We start from the raw sequence: 24,413 nt of genomic DNA, 5'->3' as shown, positions 1-24,413 counted from the left end.
GACGCTGTGCCTATACCTCTTTGGTGAGGTCTGGGTGGATCATAATTTTACTCCCTTGATAGGACAAGTTAAGATGCGATCAGGTTTCATGCAGGATGGCATCCCTGTCCTTAAAGTTAAGAATCTTGGCAATGATCATCCTGTGTAGGGCTCTCGGCATCAGATTAGGTGCAAGAGCTCGATGGGCTTGCTCCACGTTTTACCACGTCCAGGCCTCTACGAAGGCCACAACTTGCGTGGGCCCCCCTCCCTCAGGGAAGCCCACCAGGGGGAGGTTGTTTCAACAGGACCGGTTTTCGGCATCCTCCGCTCGCCTATGAAGTTAATTGTGTGGGACAGCAGCAATGTGACTTGCTCTTTCAAAGTCACTACTTCATCCTCCACTGTGGAGAGGCAGGATTCAGCTTCTGATATGCGAATCAAGAGGAGTGTATGGCTTGAGGGATCATGGCAAGATCCCTTCCGGGGGGCCTTGCCCAAATCGGCCTCACCAGTTTGGCCTTGCCTTTGGTGTACTGTTCCGTGCGGGTCTGAGGTGGAGGAAGTTTTGTCACCTTGTCTTTCTCCATGGTTAGGTTGTGGTGGATGAAATGTTGATCCGACAATACAGTTCCTGGTCACTTTTGGGGGGTATCTCCACCAGGACCCCCGTCAAGTCAGGCATTCGGGATGTTAAAGCAATCCTCCTCTTCCCCCACCACTCCCAGTCCTGCTGCAGCTCGTTTCCTCAAGGTTGTAGGTGTGGGAGGGGGAGGAAGGGCATTCCAAGCCCCGACTCACAGCCCGCAGTGGTGGGGCCACCTCAACGTCTGGGTATGGTATGGTTGTATGGCTCTGTTGATGTGCCACCCTAGTCAGGGGAGGCTTCAGTGTTGGCGCCCTTGTAGTGGTTACCATTTGACTTGGTTGCCGCACCTGATACTTGTCTTCCGCCAATCTGTCCGCCTATCTCGGTGACCTAGGGGACCACAGCCTGTCTCCAGCCTTCACCCAAGGAGTGATCACTGAAGAGAAAATGGGCCAAATTAGCCTGGTTGCGACCTCTGGATGGGAGGGGGCCTATGGCACGTCCTGTCCCTTGCTTGATGTCGGGCGTTTCCTTCTATTTCTTTGGTCTAGGGCTTCACGCCTGAACTGCTCCCTCTGGGTCTGGGGGCAGGACACCGACGGGCCAGGGCCTGATTGTTGGGGGAGATCTCCACCCGACTGTCATCAGTCTAGCGCGCAGGGACCGCTGGAGTGTAATTGGGGGCCAAGCCTCTTCCACTAGGAGGCTACCAATCCGGTGCAGAGCAGCTCTCGCTGGCCTCCCCTCGGGCACAGGGCCCACTCAGCTCACTATCCGCTAAGCTGTCTCTTTTCCCTCTCCGCGTGGTATGTTAGTGCAGATGCCCATTCAGGGCGCAGTTAGTGGCAGCCGCCTCAGAAGAAGAGGCGGGGGATCAGCAGGTGTCGCTGGACCACAGGTCGATTGTGACCAACTGGCATGGTTGTAAATTCAGGACGGTGAGTGTAAAAATTCAGGACAAAGGGTCAAAATTCAGGACAAAAATTCAGGACGGAAGGTCAAAATTCAGGACAAAAATTCAGGACGGAAGGTAAAAATTCAGGACAAAAATTCAGGACAAAGGGTACATTTTACAGACACTATGAAGGAGTTTGCGCAATGGTAAAATACAGGCAGGCCACCAAAAGGGCATGAATTATGACCACGCAGTTCTGAAGTGTCTCGTTTCTGTAAGCTCAAAAGACTCTCCGGAGCTTATTTACAAGCCCCTTGCGCCACCCATACGTCACTTTTCCCATGTTAAAAAGGACGCCAAAGTGGCGCAAGGGGCTTGTAAATCTACCCCTCCATTATTAAGAACTGTTGTCTGGCTCTACAGTACTCTGGTCTCCACAACTCTGCACATAATTAGATCAGATAGTGGAGAACAGAGAATAAGTAGTCATCAGAAGTTCTGTGGGGCTGTCATTTTTCTGTGGGTGGCCACCTCCCAAAGAGTTCTGACTGTCTTGGCCCACAGTTCTCAACCAGAAACACAACCTATCATGACTTGCATCCGGCCTAAATAATGAAACTTAGGTATTGTTGAAGGAAATAGCCATGAGATCAACACTCCCACCCACCATACTTGGAAACCTGAAGCGCAAATCCCTTCACATAGAATTTCCCGCAGAAGTGTTCTTGAACGTTCAAGATTTTGTCATGGGCATAATTTATGGGTGCAACGGTGACCCTCGGTCTCAGTGGAGTAAGGGTGGTGTCAGAAAAAGGAGTGATGCAAAGATCTAATGAGCCTTGTTTACCTTCTGTACCTCTCAGCTACACCATTTGAAAGTAAAGTCATGAAAGTTCTAACCAGTAGCCGGTTCTTAGCTAAGCTACACACTTGCAAAACATTTATTCCTGAAAGTTGAACCAACCCTTGTAAAAGTAGTCTCTGTCACTCCGTTAAAAAGAAAAGGAGGACCCCACACAGACTAATAGGGGACTGGGGGGATAGTGAATCTTCAAAATGAGAGACCAGGGCGTCCCCACGAGAGGACAGTCTAGGACTGTCTATCACACCTAGTTCCTGGAATCTAGGGTGAGTGTTCCATTTATCAAGAAGCAACTTTATAAAGCATGCCAATAATCTGGCGGGAAAGGTAAAGTTACAGTGATTCGTGCTTAATTACTATCCGTGTATGTTCAAAAAGAGCTATGTATATTTACTATTCTAGTTACTTGTATCCCTAAAGATGCCAACTGTTATTGAAAGGGGACTATTGTCTCACCGTATAATCAACATTAGAAATGACAGTTTTCTAGTAATACCCACAATGAACAAAAAGGCCTAGTTTTCAACAAAAAATTATGTACATAAGTCAATGTCTTCAATAAATGTTAAAAAAAGGAAAAGTTTACCACACCATGAGTTGCTCTGTTACACATTTATTATACATACAAATTTAAAATTCCATCATTACAAAGTATACAATTAATCAAGGAAACAATGTTAACACATTTGCATAAAAAACAATTAAAAACAAAGAATCACAGGTCGACGCGGCGTTTCGGTTTCTTGTATTTCTACCTTCTTCAGGACAGATTCTACATGAATTTAAAAAGAGATTTTAAAAAAACAGAGTTACTCTACGTTGCATTGGTGCAGACTATTATGTGTACATAGTTATGAGTAGTCACGAAATAGTTAACTGAAACTTCATTTTTAGGCATCTCTAGTACAAGCAGACCTTATTCTGTAGCCCAGACTTTTCTATTCCATATTGCTGGTGATGTTTACACACAGTTAGGTTTGAGAACCTCATGCTTATTATTCTAAAAAAACATTAGTTAAGAAAACATATTGACCATATCTTTTCTATTCATACACTTCGTACAAAACTAGTGGTGTTTACCTCTCCCATGGACTATATAGTCCAATGCTTATGTAGCCCACAAGGAGCATTCCTATCAATACAATCTGAATAATTATAGATCTATTGCATACCTTAAAGCAAGTGGAGTAAATTTCCCCACCAGACAGTACTTTCTGTTCAAAACCTTGTTGCCATCTGATTTCTGGGCTTATTTTCGGTTTTTGTTCGGTATATTGCCTCTGGATAGAATAAATTCAATGTAAGGGTAGCACATAATGATTTTATATCTTATAGACTAGACGAGAGGTTTGTGGTAAATTCATACCTCCAGGTATAGTGTATGAATATTATTATGTACCTTCTATTTACACTTTGCACGCTTGGTCGTCGACTACCAGGAGGAGCCACCGTATTCTCCTTTGTGGGTTTCTTCAATGACCCTGGGAAATGTTTTAATTGTTTAGTTATAGGTTTTTGTCAGTCCAACAATGGGCTCTATTTAATTTGCAGTACCTAAATTATCACTCACCATTAAAAGTTGCTGCTAGTTGCAGTTTCTTTTGTGTTCTGGTTCTCAGGCACCTCGTTGTGGATGTCAGAGTTCGTGCTGCATAAAGTGATGGAAAAGACATTTTGCTATATTTTTCTGAGTTCCAGAGAGTTTTTCTTGGTTACTACAGTCTCTGACTTTATTATTGCCAGCGCTGTCAGATTTTTTGTCTTATGTTCAAACTCGCTTTTTGGATATTGCTGCTAGACTCTTTTTAGGCTATCTATAAGCTTTTAGCGATTTGAATTATGCCCTCTCTTTTTTAGTCGTCTTTACCTTTTAGATTGCAAACGGCCTCCCTGCTCCTGGGTCCTGGTAGTCTGTCCACAGCGTCCCTTCGCCGGTCTTATCCGATCCGTCACGGGAATAGAATGGAATGCTAGTTACCAACGCGGTATTAATATAGTAGCCGCGCGTTGATTGGATTGTTTTTACTCCAATGCTGATTGGTTCTTTATCCTCCTATCAGAGTCCGGTTACCGTGGTAACCGAACGCTTTCCCCCGTGTGCGGAACCGGCATTCGATTTGCCTTACTCTTTTTTGTTAGCTCCTCCGGTTGGATGGGCAGGTTGCTAAGTAACTGAACGCGTTTCTGATTTCCCTGAGCGCATTGGTATGCGGTTTGGTTACGTGGGGTATTTTACAGTTTTCCGTGTGTGCTCTAAGAAGGGCTCAAACGGGGGGGACTCGAAGGATGTGCCTCCCGCTTGTTTAAAACATTACTTTGTAGGCTTCATGATTGCTATTCACTCAGGTGATGCGGTTTGGTTACGTGGGGTATTTTACAGTTTTCCGTGTGCGCTATATGGAAGACTCACACGAGGGGGACTCGAAGGATGTGCCTCCCGCTTGTTTAAAACATTGCTTTATAGGCTTCATGATCGCTATTCGCTCAGGTAATGTGTTAATATACAGTATGGTGCTAGGTTATTTTCGTGGACCCGCAGTTCAACTAGACATCCATTGCTGATGCACATCTATTTAGTGATATTACTAAATCATCCCTTATAGTATTGTTTATCACTCCCTTCGCAGTATAGTGCTAGATTATTTTCGCGGAGCAGTAGAATTACTCGACCCAACTTGCTGCTGCGCGTCTGTTTGATGGTATTACTACATCATCCCTTAAAGTATTACTTTCCACTCACTTAACATATAATTCTCTCCTAGAGAGATCCGTGCAATCTTACTCTACCTCCTGTGGTGGGAGGTAAGCTCACGGGTACACAAGTTTTGTTCAGATCTTGTGTATTGGGTATATTTGCCTTGTACGTTCTCTTATCCTTGAATAATTCTCTCCCAATCTTCCTTAGAATTTAAGCCACACCTAACACTATTCAGGGTTGACATAAAAAATTGTTCCCTTCTTTTTCTTTTATTATTCTGATTCCCTCCTCTGATGTTCTCACTTACTTTTTCTAGACCACACCATTTTAGGTCCTCAATTTTATGGCCAGCTTCCCTCCAGTGTTCAGTAAGAGGTGCTCCAATTTTGTTAGTCCTGATGGCTGAGCGATGTTCGTTAAGCCGCAGCCTGAGTTCTCTAGAAGTCTCCCCTACATATGGTTTGTTGCAGGGGCATTGAATAAGGTAGATTGCATTTGTGGTTCTGCAATTGATATAGCTCCTGATGTTGATTGTTTTGTCATTCACTGTGATAGTACCACCTTTTATAATATTAATACAGTTGACACAACCCGCACATGGGTGAGTTCCTGTCGGCAGTGGTTTGCCATCTATGGTGGTTTGAAGGTTCTTGTGGGTCTCCTTGTATGTATGTACAAGGGAATTTCTGATAGTTCTATTTCTCCTATACAAGAACATGGGCTTTGGGATGGGTTCCTGTGCTCTATCTGAGATAAGGTGCCAATTTCTATTTATGATATTTTTTACCTTATAACTAACTTGGGAGAAATTAGTAACAAACATGATAGGCTGTTCTTTATGTTGGCTATTTAGTTCATTGTTGAACAGATTTTCTCTGTTAAAATATTTCGCTCTTTTAAAAGCATGTCGGATCATTCTCTTTGGGTAGCCCCTTTCTAGGAATTTTTCTTTCAATCTATTGGCATGGGTTTCGTAGTCTGTCATTGAGGTACAGTTCCTTCTCAGACGAAGGAACTGGCCAAAAGGAATATTATTTTTCTGTGATGGAGGGTGATTGCTTTTGTAATGCAGCATGCTATTCCTATCGGATGGTTTGGTGTATAATTCCACTATTAGTCTCCCTTCTTGATGTCTAATCAGAATGTCCAAGAATTCTACCTGAGTTCTGCTAATGTGGGATGTGAACCTTAGATTTGCATCTCCCAGGTTCAACCATATCAAAAATTCGTTCAGGGTATCCATTTCACCTGTCCATACAAAGAAAATGTCATCAATATAACGACCCCACTCCGAGATGTTTTCATAGAATGGGGCCGCCACATTGTAGACATGTTTCTCCTCAAATTTGGATACATAAAGACATGCCAAGCTGGGGGCACAAGTGGCCCCCATGCTGGTCCCCTTGATCTGTCTAAATAGGTTGTCCCTGTAAAGAAAGATATTATTCTTAAGAATTATCGTGATGCAGTCAATTATGAAGGTCTGATGATCTGTTAGGTCTTGTTCACCCACTCTTAATATATCCTCCATGATTTCAATAGTGCTATCCTGAGGGATATTGGTATATAAGGCTTCAATATCCAGAGTCACCAATATTTGTGACTCTGGATTGAAGCTCAGGTTTTCTATTTTCTTAATCATTGAGGTGGTGTCCTTAATATAGGCTTTCTGTTGCTGTACAAGTGGTTGCAGGAATACTTCAACGTATTTACTTAAAGGCTCAGTCAGAGACCCTATGCAAGAAACTATGGGTCTCATCGGGGGATCATCAATGTTTTTTATGCACCTTGGGGAGGCCATACAATGCTGGAATTAAAGGGTCCTTATTTAACATGAATGCGAACTCTTCTTCACATATGATATCCTCGTCTCTTGCTAGCCTCAACATCCTTTCAATTTCTACCTTTAGGGTTTGCCATTCCCCTCTGTTGGATTTCTTATAGTGATCACTATTATTTAATAGTTTCAACATCCTATTGTCGTAGTCACTGCTGTTCATCAATACGACACTTCCTCCCTTATCCGCTGGTTTGACTGTCAGGGCGCTGTTCTTCTTAAAGTATTCTAGTGCTTTCTTCTCCTCTCTACTGAGATTATATGAAGTCCAATTTTTTTGTTTTAGGAGATTGTCTATGCTTTTGTCAACCGATCTTTCAAACGCCTCTACATCTTTATGTACAGCACTGATAGGGGGAACCCATGTGGACTTATTTTTTAGGCCCGATTTGTTTTGTCGTTCTGTCTTTTCTTTACCATCGAAAAAAATGTGAAGTCTTATTTTTCGGAAAAAGCTCTGCAGATCTCTTTCCAAGGTGTATCTATCTACATGGGAACATATGGCATAACCTAATCCTTTCTCAAAAAGTTTTATCTCTATTGGGGTCAGTTGGTGGTCTGATAGATTGATGACCGCTAACTTCTTGTTGTTGGTGCTTAATCCCATTGTTTCTGACTGCGAGTGCGAGGACGTTGAGGGTTCTGGGCTTGAGTGTATTGTGTTTGGTTGTAATTGTTTCTGCCCCTCCCCCTCCCCTTCTGTTGTCCAAACATTTGATTGCGCCTCTCTAAAAAAACTAGACCTTCTTTGGTTGTCTGTTGATGTTTATTTGTTTCACTATCTTGTTGTTGTCTGTCATTTACTAGTTCTCCCTCTGAGTCAGTGCTGCTGTAAGAGGAATCAAAAAATCTCACCCGTTTCCTAGATTGATTTCTAGGTTGATTTTGCCACTGCCTACGGGGTTGGAAATTTTCTTTAGGGCGATCATAAAAATCTTTTTGAAGATATGGATAGACAATTTCTGGATTATAATTTTCAATGTCCTTCTTAAGTTTATTACTCTTCTTTTTAATTAAGTACTCACTATAACTATCCACATCATTTTGGATTTCTTTTAATTTGGCCTTAGCATCTTCCAAGGCTATGCTATCTCTCAGTTGACTCTCTAATGTTTCAATTTCCTTCTTTTCTATAAATATAAATTCCTCTGCTGTTTCTATAATAAGCAAGATCCAGTCTCTACTGCACCTATTTGCCACCAGGGTCCATTTGTCTATGAATTTTTTATCCGTGATGAAGATCCCTGGTTCATTCGTCACCTGTAGACCTTTAGGGATTATCCCACTCTTGCAGTACTCCACTAGGAACTCTGCATGTAACTCCGCTCTTATTACTTTCTTTTTAAGGTTCCAGAGTTTTTCCCACTGTTCTTCATCTGTTTTATCCAATCTAATTGTGGTGGTATTACGTGATCTCTTATTTATTAGTCTATCAAACTGATCTTCGGAAAAGCTATACGTTTTTATACCCTCCATATTGAAAATAATTTATATGGTTGTTCTATTCAATCTATGGGTATCTTTTCAATTGTATACCGCTTTGCTGATTTGCAAGTAAAGGACAAGACCTCCTCAGCTCACAAGCCGAGTATTTACGTTAAAAAGAAAAGGAGGACCCCACACAGACTAATAGGGGACTGGGGGGATAGTGAATCTTCAAAATGAGAGACCAGGGCGTCCCCACGAGAGGACAGTCTAGGACTGTCTATCACACCTAGTTCCTGGAATCTAGGGTGAGTGTTCCATTTATCAAGAAGCAACTTTATAAAGCATGCCAATAATCTGGCGGGAAAGGTAAAGTTACAGTGATTCGTGCTTAATTGCTATCCGTGTATGTTCAAAAAGAGCTATGTATATTTACTATTCTAGTTACTTGTATCCCTAAAGATGCCAACTGTTATTGAAAGGGGACTATTGTCTCACCGTATAATCAACATTAGAAATGACAGTTTTCTAGTAATACCCACAATGAACAAACAGGCCTAGTTTTCAACAAAAAATTATGTACATAAGTCAATGTCTTCAATAAATGTTAAAAAAAGGAAAAGTTTACCACACCATGAGTTGCTCTGTTACACATTTATTATACATACAAATTTAAAATTCCATCATTACAAAGTATACAATTAATCAAGGAAACAATGTTAACACATTTGCATAAAAAACAATTAAAAACAAAGAATCACAGGTCGACGCGGCGTTTCGGTTTCTTGTATTTCTACCTTCTTCAGGACAGATTCTACATGAATTTAAAAAGAGATTTTAAAAAAACAAAGAGTTACTCTACTTTGCATTGGTGCAGACCATTATGTGTACATAGTTATGAGTAGTCACGAAATAGTTAACTGAAACTTCATTTTTAGGCATCTCTAGTACAAGCAGACCTTATTCTGTAGCCCAGACTTTTCTATTCCATATTGCTGGTGATGTTTACACACAGTTAGGTTTGAGAACCTCATGCTTATTATTCTAAAAAAACATTAGTTAAGAAAACATATCGACCATATCTTTTCTATTCATACACTTCGTACAAAACTAGTGGTGTTTACCTCTCCCATGGACTATATAGTCCAATGCTTATGTAGCCCACAAGGAGCATTCCTATCAATACAATCTGAATAATTATAGATCTATTGCATACCTTAAAGCAAGTGGAGTAAATTTCCCCACCAGACAGTACTTTCTGTTCAAAACCTTGTTGCCATCTGATTTCTGGGCTTATTTTCGGTTTTTGTTCGGTATATTGCCTCTGGATAGAATAAATTCAATGTAAGGGTAGCACATAATGATTTTATATCTTATAGACTAGACGAGAGGTTTGTGGTAAATTCATACCTCCAGGTATAGTGTATGAATATTATTATGTACCTTCTATTTACACTTTGCACGCTTGGTCGTCGACTACCAGGAGGAGCCACCGTATTCTCCTTTGTGGGTTTCTTCAATGACCCTGGGAAATGTTTTAATTGTTTAGTTATAGGTTTTTGTCAGTCCAACAATGGGCTCTATTTAATTTGCAGTACCTAAATTATCACTCACTATTAAAAGTTGCTGCTAGTTGCAGTTTCTTTTGTGTTCTGGTTCTCAGGCACCTCGTTGTGGATGTCAGAGTTCGTGCTGCATAAAGTGATGGAAAAGACATTTTGCTATATTTTTCTGAGTTCCAGAGAGTTTTTCTTGGTTACTACAGTCTCTGACTTTATTATTGCCAGCGCTGTCAGATTGTTTGTCTTAAGTTCAAACTCGCTTTTTGGATATTGCTGCTAGACTCTTTTTAGGCTATCTATAAGCTTTTAGCGATTTGAATTATGCCCTCTCTTTTTTAGTCGTCTTTACCTTTTAGATTGCAAACGGCCTCCCTGCTCCTGGGTCCTAGTAGTCTGTCCACAGCGCCCCTTCGCCGGTCTTATCCGATCCGTCACGGGAATAGAATGGAATGCTAGTTACCAACGCGGTATTAATATAGTAGCCGCGCGTTGATTGGATTGTTTTTACTCCAATGCTGATTGGTTCTTTATCCTCCTATCAGAGTCCGGTTACCGTGGTAACCGAACGCTTTCCGCCGTGTGCGGAACCGGCATTCGGTTGCTAAGTAACTGAACGCGTTTCTGATTTCCCTGAGCGCATTGGTATGCGGTTTGGTTACGTGGGGTATTTTACAGTTTTCCGTGTGTGCTCTAAGAAAGGCTCAAACGGGGGGGACTCGAAGGATGTGCCTTCCGCTTGTTTAAAACATTACTTTGTAGGCTTCATGATTGCTATTCACTCAGGTGATGTCTTACCCTCTAACCACGAAACCAAAACCGAAAGCGTGCTTCTGCACGTACTACAGTAATGTAAGGCTGGTGCCCTAAAGCTGTTCTCATTGGCCCTGAAGCATCAGGGCCTATGCGAACACTCCTGCAGTGGTTCAGCGAGCACTAGGATTGGCTGAAGGCTTTCAAGCCAATCCTAGGTTCTCCACACACATTCTTGGGCAACCATTTGAGAGTGAAAGTCACAAAATTATTCTATGGCAGGACGGAGGCTCCGATTATGCTTTCTCAACTTCTTTACTGAACAGCAGCCAATAAGCACAGTAAAGCAAAAACTCAGACTACCCATAAACCCTGGGCAACCATAGAGTCCACATAACTATAAATAAGGTGATAGAGGTTACAACTCGCTCTTTCTTTGCTGCTGCGCAGCCAGTTAAGTGCTTTTCCATTATTTACAATGTTTTAAACGTTTGGCTTACCGCTTTATTTGCTTGCATATTTGATACTTGCAGGAATTGTTGTGGCGCTGTGTGCGTTTCTTTTAGGTGCGGCTTGCCGCTTTATTTACTTCATTCATTGCCGGTTTTGTTATTGCGTGCGCGCTGTTCGGCGCGTCTTCGTTACTGGTCCGGCTTTAGTGCCGGTGCTTTGGGAGCGTGTGCAGCACCTCCCGACGGGGTTCTTTATTTATCCCAGGTCTTTCTGTGGAGCGGGAGCGGAGCTGGAAGGGCGCGCGTCTCTCGCACACCTTCCTAGGCGGCAGCGGCTGTTTAGCGCATGCGCGGTGGTTTGTGTACACGTCTCTTCGAGCGTGTAGTTCTTGACGCCGCCTGTGCCTCAGCCTGACAAGAAGCTATTTTTAGCGCGCCCTACTTGCTGCCGCTTGAGCTCCCTGACGCCCTCTGGAGAATTAAACTTGGAGGGTTGTATACAATTTTACATAGGCTTTGCCTAGAGTGGGGGAAATGTATTAATTTTCTTCTATTGTTTGTGCAAGTCTGCTCCCTCCACATTCAATTTGTTGATTTCTTGGCTGACTTTGTTGACATGGCAGACTACTGCGAAGACGAAGGTTATGACTATCATGAGGAAGAGGAATCCTCTACTTCCTTTGATGACTTTATGGGCCAAGCACTTTGTCAGGCAATTGCGCCTCTGAAAAAACATCTGGCAGATTATGCTGCGCAACACAGCTTGGTGCCTCCTTCCTCTGGGCGTTCTAAAAAGTCGCCAAAAAATCCGCATTCCAGACATTTTGAAAAACTTGCGCAAACCCTTTCTGCTCCTTCTTCAAAGAAGCGCAAGGTGTCCTCTCGGTCAGATCCTCCTTCTGATACGGATGATGGTTCGTCCTCGTCTTCATCCTCCGAGCCTTCAAAGCCTCCTCCCTCCAAAAGGTCGAGGAAAGAACATTATGTTGATGCTCCTACTGCACCGCAATTATTGACCTTTAACCCCTCTGACATTATCCATCCTCATTCTTCTTCTTGGATGCCTTCCCCCGAGGTGGCTCTTTACATCCAATCCAACATCCGTCATTCCTTTGATAAGGATGTGAGAGCGCGTTTGCGCTCTGAATGCCCACGTCCTGACTTGGCAGACAAGCTGGCAGCCACTCCTGATGTTGATCCCACTATGATCACTTACATGAGAAAATATTCTAAGGACCCTACCAAAGGTTTGGATAGATCGTGGCATTCGTGCCAAGACAAGCTTTTAGATCTCTTGGGCCCCCTCACAAAAATTCTGGACTTGGGATACAAAGCCAAGGAATCTGGTTCCCTCATTGACCCCGATGAGCTGGTCGGCTGGGCTCAACGGGCTGTCTGTATGTTTGGCAACGCCAACTGTGCCTTGTCCACTGAACGTCGGCGTTCCATCTTAATGAAACTGGATCCAAGACTTACAGATTTGGCCTCCTCGGAATCGGGCCCTCTAGCCCAAGGTTTGCTTTTTGGTGCACCTTTTTTGAAGGAGCTGACGAACTTTGTTTCCACCTTTAGCGGCCTTGACAAGGCCCAATCTAATTTGAAACGGGCATTCCGTCCGATTTTTGGCAGGGCCGGCCGAAGGGGGCGTTCGTCCGGCCGTGGTTCCGACAATGCCCCCCAGCGAGGGAACAAGTCCCAACGAGGCGGTCAACAACAGAACTCCTCAAACAAGTCTTCTTTCTGCCCCTCTAAGAGAAATAGAGGGCAGCCTGGCAAAGGTGTATACTCCGGAGGACAAGGAGGACGTCAAGACTCTTCCCCAGCAGGGGAGCTTGATTCCAGCTGCTACTGTAATCTTGGAGGGCAGGATTCATTTTTTTCTAGACAATTGGCGTTTGATCTCAAACGATGCCTGGATACTGGAGACGGTGCAAGGGTACAAAATAGAATTTTACTCTCACCCTCACCAAGATCTTCGGCCTCGCCCCCTTGTTTTTTCCCGACAAGATCAGGAGTTCATCTCCGCGGAAGTTTCCTCTCTTTTGACAAAGGGAGCCATCGTTCCCACTTCTCCTCATCCCAAAGGTTTTGTCAGCAACGTTTTTCTCGTGGAGAAAAAGGGGGAGGATCGCGTTTAGTCCTGAATTTGAAGGACTTCAATGGCGGAGTGGTTTATCGCCACTTCAAGATGGAGGGCATTCATCTTCTGCGAGACCTTCTTCAAGAAGGAGATTGGATGGTTCGTCTGGACCTAAAAGATGCTTATCTGTCAATTCCAATTTATGCTCCGCATCGCAGATACCTTCAGTTCCAATGGTTAGACAAGTGGTACGAGTACAAAGTTCTTCCTTTCGCCTGTCCTCCGCTCCGTGGTGCTTCACGAAGCTCCTTCGTCCTGTGATGGAGTCTTTGAGGTCACGCGGGGTGCGTCTTATAGTCTATCTAGACGACATTCTCCTTTTGGCTCAATGCCCTTCTCTTCTTCAATCTCACTTACACTGGTCCATAGACCTTTTACAATCGTTGGGTTTTCTTATCAATCCCCTGAAGTTCGACTTTTCTCCATCCCAGTCAATGTCCTTCCTGGTGTTTCAAATAGACTCTGTCTCTTGTCAGCTTCTTCTTCCAGGACAGAAGATAAGGTCCATCAAGAGGGACTTGAGGTCGTTTCTTGCACAACAGACTGTTTCGCTAAGGTCAGTAGCCAGTATTGTAGGTCTCTTATCGTCTTCCATTCAGGCGATCTTTCCGGGCCCTCTGCATTATCGGGCTCTTCAGCGCCTCAAAATACGTAATTTGCAGAAGGGTCTTTGGTATTCCGATCACATTCTCCTGTCGGAGGATGCCAGGGCAAACATGATGTGGTGGTTGGATCACATGGAATCCTGGAACGGCCGAGCTCTCTTTGGGAGCACTCCCGATGTTGTGATAGAGTCCGATGCCAGCCTTTGGGGCTGGGGAGCTCGTTGCGGCTCGGTTTCGATGGGGGGTCGTTGGTCCCCAGAGGAATTGACCCTGCACATCAATTGCCTGGAGTTGCTAGCGGGCTTCTTCGCGATTCGGTGCCTCACCCCTCAGAAAACGTATTGTTGCATTCTTGTTCGAATGGACAATGTTTCAGCGGTTCGTTATGTGAACAAACTGGGGGGTACCAGGTCCTGTGGTATTGGGTTCTCCAGGCCTACATACTCCGCAGAATACCCTCTACACCATAAGAACAGTTGGCACGGAAACTAGAAAATGCAAAAGACAAGTTTATTAAGACCCCATGGGGTGGTGGTACATTCCTACAGCACCCTTCGGCAATGCAAGAAGTATCACACCGAACATCGGTGTAAGTCCTTCTTTTATACAGTTTTACAGACATTAAAAAGATGGGCGGTACATGGTTACAGAGTTTTAAGTACATACAACACCACTGGTCAGTTTGGCGAAACATTCCTAAGCGATGACTGGTCAATCAGAACTGCGCATGTGCGGGCTTGACCGTTACTAAAAATAGCCTGTTGCTGGGCAAACTCAAGTGGTCAGTGGTACAGAGAAAGGACTGAAGGGCATGCTGACCACGAGGTGACGCATTCTCTAAAATGGCCGCCGTAACATACAAAATGGCGTTTAACAACTATAGTCAAGATAAGGGAATAATGTGTAGCAAAGCTTAACGCTAACCCAGTCATTGTCAAATTACGACAGACGACCCTTTTAGCGTCTAGCTGAAGCTACCTCATAATGGACATAATCAGGATACTCATCTTCTATATCGATGGACATAATCTGGGCCACTTCTTTATGAATCATTTGTTCATTTTTAGCAAAAGCTCGTCTGGATGGAATACAAGCTGATAGACACATAGAACACAATGTAGGGCCACATTGAATACATAAGCATAAGAAGAATAATATCCCAATTATTATACATAGAATCGTCAGTAACTTCCAGCCCCATGTACTAAGCATTGACCAAAATCACCCCGAAAAGGTCCACGTACCATTGTCAGGATGTATCTCAGCAGCAATTTTATGTAATTTGGATATGGCATCATACACAGATGGTGAATTATCTGGCATGTAAACACAGCAACTACTTCCGATAATGCGGCATGCCCCCCCTCGGTCGGCTAGAACTACATCTAGAACCATCCGGTTCTGGAGCGTTACAATTCTAGAGATCCGAAGCTCTTCAGTTAAATTCCCTAATGAAAAAGCAGTATCATTGGCAACAGCTTCAACAACACGAGTTAATCGTCGTATTTTTCGGCTATTTAGAGCAGCTCCCACAAAAGAAAACAAACCCAAATTGAAATCAACATATTGTTGCAACGCAGTGTCTGTTTGGTCTATCTCATCAAGAACTACTGCTCTCTTGACTCTATTCAATATAAAATCATGGTACAATACATAATCATTATGATACATAGGCGGAGCAATAAATACAGGGGGCAATACAAAAGAGATGTAGCATGTTCCTAACCATCCTAAAGGGAGACGATGATAACCTTTATTGCCACATATGAAGTACGTATTTCGGGAGGCCACAAATGAAATGCCATTCGGGGTATCAAAGGTGAGAGTGGTGTTACATTCACTTCTGCCAACTGGGATTGTACCTTTATTACGTACACAGAGATCGGCTTTTGTATCAATAACATTAATAACATGAGAATTGGACATGTTAACACTTCGATGATTACTGTAAACTCGTGGTGCAGACACATTGTCCGGGCGGTATTCCTCCCATTCAAACTTAGTTCCTTCAGCTTGTGGATAGCCATCTCGATCATTGAAACAAATTTTATTTAAACAAAAAAGCAGCCCCCCTTTTGTTGGCCATCGCAAAGTAAACAGGAGGGTGTAGCAGGCATTGCAAGATCCATTGTGAGAAAATGGGAGTGGGATAAGCGGTGTGCCTCCTTTCTTCTGATGTCCAGGCAACATCCCACATACCCAGCAGTTAGAAGTGTTCGTCATATTATGAGTGTGATGCAGAATTTGAACGAAACTATTGTTCAAGTAAGTCTGTCGGTGCCGTTCTTCATGATATGGTAGAGTGAAATGAAAATGTTCAGATGGAGCCGGGGTAGTCGGTAGCAAATGTTCTCGCACAGGTACCACAAGTTCTACTACCCAGGCTATCACAGCTATTACCACAATTGTCAACACGGATAATACAGCACCAAGAATTCTTTTGTCTCGTGCTGCAGAAGACGCCATAGTTCAAAGTTCACAATGTCTCAAAAGTACAACTAAAAAAAATAAAAATATGAGTGCTGAGCTCCGAGGTAGCCGTTGGTTTCTTCTCCGGGGTCAAGACGGGTGTCGCTACACTTGGCAGAACGGATCCCCCCCCTTGAGATTCCCGGCTTCCGTTTCACAAACCTGGAGCGGTAACTCAACCAGTCTCGCACCAAAAAAAATTCTTCTTATCGTGGTCGCAGATTGTATCTTTCTCGTCCAGAAACAGTGTGGTCCGGGAAGGCTCCCTCCGATTCGGCAGCCGTTACAGCTGGGCTCTTCTCCTCGTCCAAGATGTCTCGGTAGTCAGACAACGAAGTCGGGCTCACCAGATCCGGAGAGACACGACGGCAGTGAGTAGAGTGGACCCACCGCTTCCTGTTGGTAACTCGCACAGCCGTTCGAGTTGCGAGCAATACCTGCTCGGGGCCACGCCACCTCGGTTCCAAGCTGTTCGTCCTCTCAAACGAGCGAATCATCACATGGTCGCCAGGACGAAGATTGTGAGCCTCTCCAATGGAATTGTCAGGGAGCGCTTCTCGAACCTTTTGATGAATGGAAAGTAAATCATTTGTTAATCGTGCCAAATAATCGTTCATCATTATACAAGGCACATCATGTAACAATCGAGGCTTAGGAACTCCCCATATGTTCATCGGCCTTCCAAACACCACTTCATAAGGTGTGAGGCCAGTTCGGGAATGGGGCACTGATCTAATAGAGAGTAATGCTAAAGGCAGGGCATCCAGCCACTTCAAAGATGTGGATGCCACAATCTTTGCTAACTTTAGTTTCAGAGTAGCATTGTACCGTTCAACAAGACCTGCCGACTGAGGATGGAACACAGCATGAAACTTCTGCTGGATTCCCAATCCCTTCAACACGTACTCCACAATTTTCCCAACAAAATGAGTACCATTGTCGCTCCACAAAAATTTGCAAACGCCGTATCGAGGGAAGTACTCCTTGAGCAAAACCTTAGCTGTTGTCAACGCTGTATTATCCTTCGTGGGGAAGGCCTCAACCCATTTGCTGAAAGCACACACCACCACTAAGACATACTTAAGGTTATTGCAACGCTCAAGCTGGATGTTATCCATTTGCAGTACTTCAAACGGTGCAGTAGGTGGAACGAACCCTCCTTTCGGAGTATGCGTCCCTTTTTCAGGATTGTGCTGTAAACATATCAAACAGGTCTGCACTACTCTCTTGGCCGTATTGGCAATCTCAGGATGCTCCCAAACTCGCGTTAGCAATCGAGTAATTGCAAGAGCTCCAACATGTGCCAACCCATGTGTCATCTGGACCATCGCTTGCAAGTAAGCTGCAGGCAATTTCCATCGTTCCATATCTTTGCTCCTCCAACAACCCTCATCATCCAGTACTCCCTCTGCTGCCCAGGTTGCAAGTTCTGCTTCAGTCGCTGATTTCTGAATGTCTAATATCTCCGCTCTAGCATCATGCCATAGCTCAGCCTGCGACTTCACCACATACATTGGGGAGTCATTTCGTGACATAGCTGTTTGTCTTGCTATACTGTCTGCAAAAGCATTGCCTTGTCCCACTTTGTCAGTGACCTTTTTATGTGCACTGCATTTGATTATCGCCACTTTCTTTGGACAAAGTAACGCATTCAGGAGATCACGCACTAGCTCTCCGTGCATAATGTGTACTCCATGCGAAATCAAAAACCCACGCTCTCTCCAGAGTAGGCCAAAATCATGCGCTACTCCGAAGGCGTACTTGCTGTCTGTGTAGATATTCACACATAAGCCAGCACTCAATTCGCAGGCTCTTGTCAAAGCTATCAGCTCCGCTGCTTGGGCCGATTTCTGTGGTATTTGTGCTGTTTCTACCACTGTCTTAACCCCTTCGACACTGATGACGAGCTGGGCTCGTCATGGTGTAGCCCGCTCGCACACTGATGACGAGCCCAGCTCGTCACGCAAAGTGCGATTTTGAAAAACCCAGCGCGCTAGCGGAATTCCGCTAGCGCGCATGCGGTTAAGTGTCGTGATCGCATATGCTGCAGAAGTTGTGCCATCTGGCAGCCTTAAACACGATCCATCAACCCACAGTTCCCCATCCACATCTAGAAGTGGCGTATCCTGTAAGTCGACACGACCCTTTGTTTGTTCTTCAGTCAGGAAAACACAGTCATGGTGTTCTTCCTCTTGGCCCTCCGCAACCGGATACGGCAATAAAGTGGCAGGGTTCAGGGTAGCACATCTTTTTAGTGTGATATGTGGCACCAAAAGTGTAAGCTCATATCCTGTTAAACGTGCACTCGTAAGATACTGGGTTTTCATTTGGTTTAGCAGAGCGTCCACCGCATGGGGAACGAACACCAACAGTTTGTGTGACAAAACTATTCCCTCACTCTGTCGTATAGCTACTGCTGTTGCTGCTACTGCTCGGAAACACCCAGGTAACCCTCGTGCTACAGGATCAAGAATGGCCGAAAAGTACGCACAGGGCCTCTGCTTATCCCCGTGTGTCTGCACTAACACTGATAATGCGCACCCATCTTTCTCGTGCACATACAACGTGAAAATCTTTGTGTAATCTGGTGTACCTAACACGGGTGCAGAACAAAGGGCCTGTCTCAATTGTTCAAAAGCATTCTGACATTCATCTGTCCATTCAAGGGGCATTGGTGTAGTTTTGGACAGTAACGCTAACAAAGGTTGTATAATATGCGAAAACCCCATTAGCCACTGTCTACAAAAGGACGTTAATCCTATGAAGGCACGTACATCTCTCTGAGTGCGGGGGACTGGTGTATCTAAAATTGCTTGAATTCGATCAGATGTTAATGCACGTCCCTCCTTAGACAAAAGATGACCGAGGTAGGTCACCTTTGGTCTACAATATTGTAACTTTTTCCTAGAGACTTTGTGATTATTCTGAGCCAAAAAGGAGAGCAAGGCAAGAGTACTCTCCTCACATTGTGCATAGGTGTCTGCAGCCAATAGGAGGTCATCAACGTATTGAATAAGAGCTACTCCAGATCGCAATTCAAAAGAATCGAGCTGTCTTTTTAAAGCCTGGCTATAAATGCTAGGACTTTCTGTGTAACCTTGAGGAACACGACAAAATCTATACGATTTATTATTTAACGTGAAGCCAAATAGCTATCTGCTGTCGGGATGGATGGGAATGGAAAAGAACGCATTCTTGAGATCAATGACAGAGAAAGTAGTGGCAGTGAGGGGGACCAAAGTAAGTAAGGTGGTGATGTCAGACACCACCGGGTACTGGGGTACTACAATTTTGTTTATTTCTCTCAAATCAATAATAAATCGATAGACTTTGTCGTCAGTATCTTTCTTAAGGATCGGAAGAATAGGGCTGTTACAAACATTGTAGGGAACTTCCTCCACTACTCCTGCAATAATCAAATCCTGAACGATGTGCGTCAGGGCAATCTCACCTTCTCTGGATATCTTATACTGCGGTACACGTGGCAAAGATACTCCCTCCTTGACAGTAATTCGAATAGGCGGGATGAGCATCTGTCCCACATCCGTATCTGATGTCGCCCATAACGTGTGTGGGAGAGAGGCTAACGCTTCAATTTCTTGCATGGTACATAGTCTGCCTGCATCTGGATAATTGTCATTCAGAATAACCCGCACTCCTTCAGGAGCGCAGCGTATCGTTGCTCGAAAATACTTGAGCAAATCTATGCCCATAATATTGTCTGGGGTATGAGGCGACAACAAAAATGGGCATAGACCAAAAAATTTATCAATGCAAAATGCAAGAGGTTGTGATAATGGGCTTGGAGAGGGTGTGCCATCGAACCCTATACATGTAATCGTTTCGCCAGACAGGGGAGCCCTAGGAACCAAGTTTTTAGACAGAGCACTACGAGTAGCTCCTGTGTCAACTAAAAACTGATCAGTAGAACCCAAAACGCCCGCTGATACATATGGACCTCTTTGATCTACTGGCACTTCAACCGATTCCACACCCCATCCTACGCAATCCTATGCGTGCACATAATCCCGACTCTCCACATTTTCACCCTCCGATATCTGATACTGATTTCGTCGATCAAAAGTATTTCGTTCATCCTGACCACGACCCCTCGCCTCAAACCTACCACGATCACTCCCTCCACCTCTCGCTCCCGAATAACTATTCCATGACCTTCCACCACCTCGACCACGCTGGCTACGTTGCTCACAAAGCACCGGACAATCTTCAGCCCAATGCCCAAACTCTTTACAATATGCACATTGGTCCTCAGCAATATCGGTACGACCATACGACGCATTACCCCCTCCTCGCCTGCCCCTATCATTCCCTCTAGATTGCGCACCACGAACCTGCGCCAACATCACCTTTGTCTTTAACTCCTTCGCTTTCTTGTCGACACTTTCTTTAGCCTCTAATTCCTGTCGCTCGTAATACTGAGCCATAGTTAACAAAGACGCAGGGGTCGCCGTGGTCCAAGAACTTTCACTAGTTTTCAACCGCTTTGCAATCTCCGGTAGGAGATTAGCCACATACTTGTCGACAAACAGATGCCTAACCGTATCATCTGTTAACAATTGTCCACTGTAATCATGAAACGCTTCTTCAAAACGTGTGAAGAAGTCAGATACCGACTCGTCTTGTTTCTGTTTGCACGAGGCTAACATAGTCCAATCAATCTTTTTAGGGGGAACAAGCGTTTTCAATTTATTCAAAATACCTGTTGGGAGATCTAAAATCAGCTGACAGGGTTTACATGCAGGCTCCCTGTCTAAATCAGCTTGGCTTATATCTTTCCAATTTGCTCCTAACATCGTTTGATCATCAAACTTACGAATCGCTCGCCACATATCAGGGGGGAGTATTAGTCCAAAGAAAAGATCTATATCAACTAGCGTCATAACACAGGAAGAAATAGCCCCCTCCACTCCTTCATAAAAAGCTGCCGGATTTTTACGGGGATCAGGTAAAGCATTTTTCAATGCCATCACATCAGCTCCATTCCAAGGCGTATACACCCAATTATATATGAAATACCCTTTTGCATCCCCAGACAATTTATCATCACTAGTACCTTGCCCTTTAGGGGGAACATACAAAGGTGCAGCTTCACGCATAGGCATAACATGCACTTTAGAACTCTTATCTGCTCCAAAGATAGGACACTCTTTGGATTGCTCCGTCGACCCCAGCACGGACTTCTCTGATGCTTTTCATGCTTCCCGCAATCTGGGCCCCTCATCCCGTAGCTGGACCAATCGTAGGAAAAAGGCATCCGCATCTGAAATATCAAATAGACCTTTACGCATATTCTCATGATGGACTGATATATCCTTAGATTTTAAATCCTCTGAATTCTTACGAAATCATTCAACAACTTCATCTGCAAAGGTACTTAAAAAACACAACTGTTCTCGTTCTGACCACTTATTCCTTTCAGCATTAATCTCTGACATAGTTATTTTATTCAAATTCAGTTTCCTAGCGAAACTGTGCAAATCCGCGGCTCTACCAGCAGTTAACCTCGTACTCACACTATCTCGATCTTCATCACCAAAGTCCTCGTCCGGAGCCGTAGGCAGAGCATACGGAGGCGGAGACCGATCTAATAACGAAAAATCATCAACTTCATTAGTAAAGACAGGATAAAGCGGACGTCGAATAGGAAATTGACCACTCGTTTGCAAATTACGTTCCCGTGCCTCCCTCTCTTTCTTCTCTTGCAACTCCTTCTCCTCCAGCTGTAAAGCTTTATCTCGAGCAGCCTTGCGCTGCTCTTTTTCCGCCAAGGCAATTTCACGCTTCATACGTTCACGCACTGCTTTCTCCCACATTCGCACACAGTCAAACATATCCTGTCTAGACTTGCGTTGAAACAAACATTGCTCCACAAACTGAACCTTTCGTAAATCAAACGACCCATGTAGTGGCCATTGCAACTCGGGATCAGACTTGGTGTATTTGTTCCATAATTTACTATACAATATAGGGGGAAGGCCGAATTTAATATACATTTCACGGTTAGGAGTCCCCTCTGGGGGAGCCGGATGAGACTCGTTTAATCGGTATGTGGTACCATTCCCAAGACAGCACATCCCTCGGAGTGTGCTTAAAACAGGCATGTTCAAAAAGTACCACGGAAACGTGATACCGTAAAAATGGCACTTACTATACTTCACACAAATGTGCCGCTCAAAATACAAACAAAGTTAGAGAAACATCTCTACATGCCTGCCTATGTGAAGTGCACTACACATATAGGATCAATTCATAGAACCAAATGTTAGCTAACTCAAAACTTATTCATATTCATAGAACCACAGTAAGCGTCCGCAGACTACCTTACCAATCACAATTCTTACCCAAATCTCAAATATCCAGGTTCCAACTGCCAATGTCTTTGATCAAATCAGCCAAACCGGCACTGTACGACAACGCAGACGAGCACGATCTCAGTCGGGGACCGGCGCCACCTGGAAGGTCAGATCAGAAGGAAGGGAAGAAAACACCGTGGGTGCCAAGACTCGGGTCACTCAGTGGCAGCGTACGCGTCCATGGCAAGTTTCCAATCCTTCGTCACGACCTCTCCTTCGGGCATCCGAGTCGCCGATGAGTCCCTTCGTGGTCGCCAATTTGTGGTATTGGGTTCTCCAGGCCTACATACTCCGCAGAATACCCTCTACAGCATAAGAACAGTTGGCACGGAAACTAGAAAATGCAAAAGACAAGTTTATTAAGACCCCATGGGGTGGTGGTACATTCCTACAGCACCCTTCGGCAATGCAAGAAGTATCACACCGAACATCGGTGTAAGTCCTTCTTTTATACAGTTTTACAGACATTAAAAAGATGGGCGGTACATGGTTACAGAGTTTTAAGTACATATATGGTCATTTTTGGAACACAGCCAACTCATGGGAGGGGTACACCACTGGTCAGTTTGGTGAAACCTTCCTAAGCGATGACTGGTCAATCGGAACTGCGCATGTGCGGGCTTGACCGTTACTAAAAATAGCCTGTTGCTGGGCAAACTCAAGTGGTCAGTGGTACAGAGAAAGGACTGAAGGGCATGCTGACCACGAGGCGACGCATTCTCTAAAATGGCCGCCGTAACATACAAAATGGCGTTTAACAACTATAGTCAAGATAAGGGAATAATGTGTAGCAAAGCTTAACGCTAACCCAGTCATTGTCAAATTACGACAGTCCAAGCTTCTCTTGGAGATTGCGAAGGACTTCTGGCACCTTTGTCTGGAGTGCAAGATCACGATTATTGCAGAATACCTGCCGGGTTCTTGCAATCAGATCGCGGACTGGAACTCTCGTCACCTGAGAGACTTCAGCGATTGGAGGCTCCATCCTCGTGTGTTCCGCAAGCTGTCCCGCTTTTGGGGGACTTGTCATCTGGATCTCTCTGCCTCCCGGCTCAACACCCAGCTTCCCCGCTTCTACAGCTGGCGTCCGGATCCGGAGGCTCTGGCCACGGACGCATTTCTCCAGACCTGGCCTCGCCATCTGTGCTATGCCTTCCCACTGTTCCTCATGATTCCCCGGGTGCTGGCCCGAGCACGTCTATTCTTGGCGGAACTGGTTCTAATAACCCCTCTTTGGAGGGCTCAAGCATGGTTTCCAGTTCTTCTGGAGATGAGCTGCTCCACGCCGCTTCTTCTTCCCCACATGTGGAACCTGCTATTGGATCCGCTTTGCGAGCCTCACCCTCTGGTGCTGTCCGGTCAACTCCTTCTGGTAGCATGGAGAATTTCGGGGGACGCTGGCAAATCCAGGGCTTATCGAGAGACGCTACCAGATATATCAATGAGGCTTGGGCACCCAACACAAGCAACCGTTATGCATCAAGTTGGAAGCGCTGGTGTGATTGGTGCTCACAGCGGTCGGTGGATCCCGTTTCAGCGGATCTTTCTTTAATCCTTAATTTTCTGGCATCCCTAGCATCCTCTGGGCTAGCTTACAGAACAGTTAATAACTTTCGTTCTGCAATTTCTGCAGGCCATGTGCCTTTGGACAGTAAACCAGCGGGAGAACATCCCTTGATCTCTAAATTGTTAAGGGGCATCCGGATGGAAAAACCTCCTTGTCCCAAATATGTAGCCCTTTGGGATGTCTCAGTTGTCTTGCGTTTTCTGTCAGCC

Source organism: Lissotriton vulgaris, chromosome 5 (assembly GCF_964263255.1).
Source record: "Lissotriton vulgaris chromosome 5, aLisVul1.2, whole genome shotgun sequence".
In the NCBI taxonomy this organism is placed as follows: domain Eukaryota; kingdom Metazoa; phylum Chordata; class Amphibia; order Caudata; family Salamandridae; genus Lissotriton; species Lissotriton vulgaris.
This window is presented reverse-complemented; position numbering follows the sequence as displayed.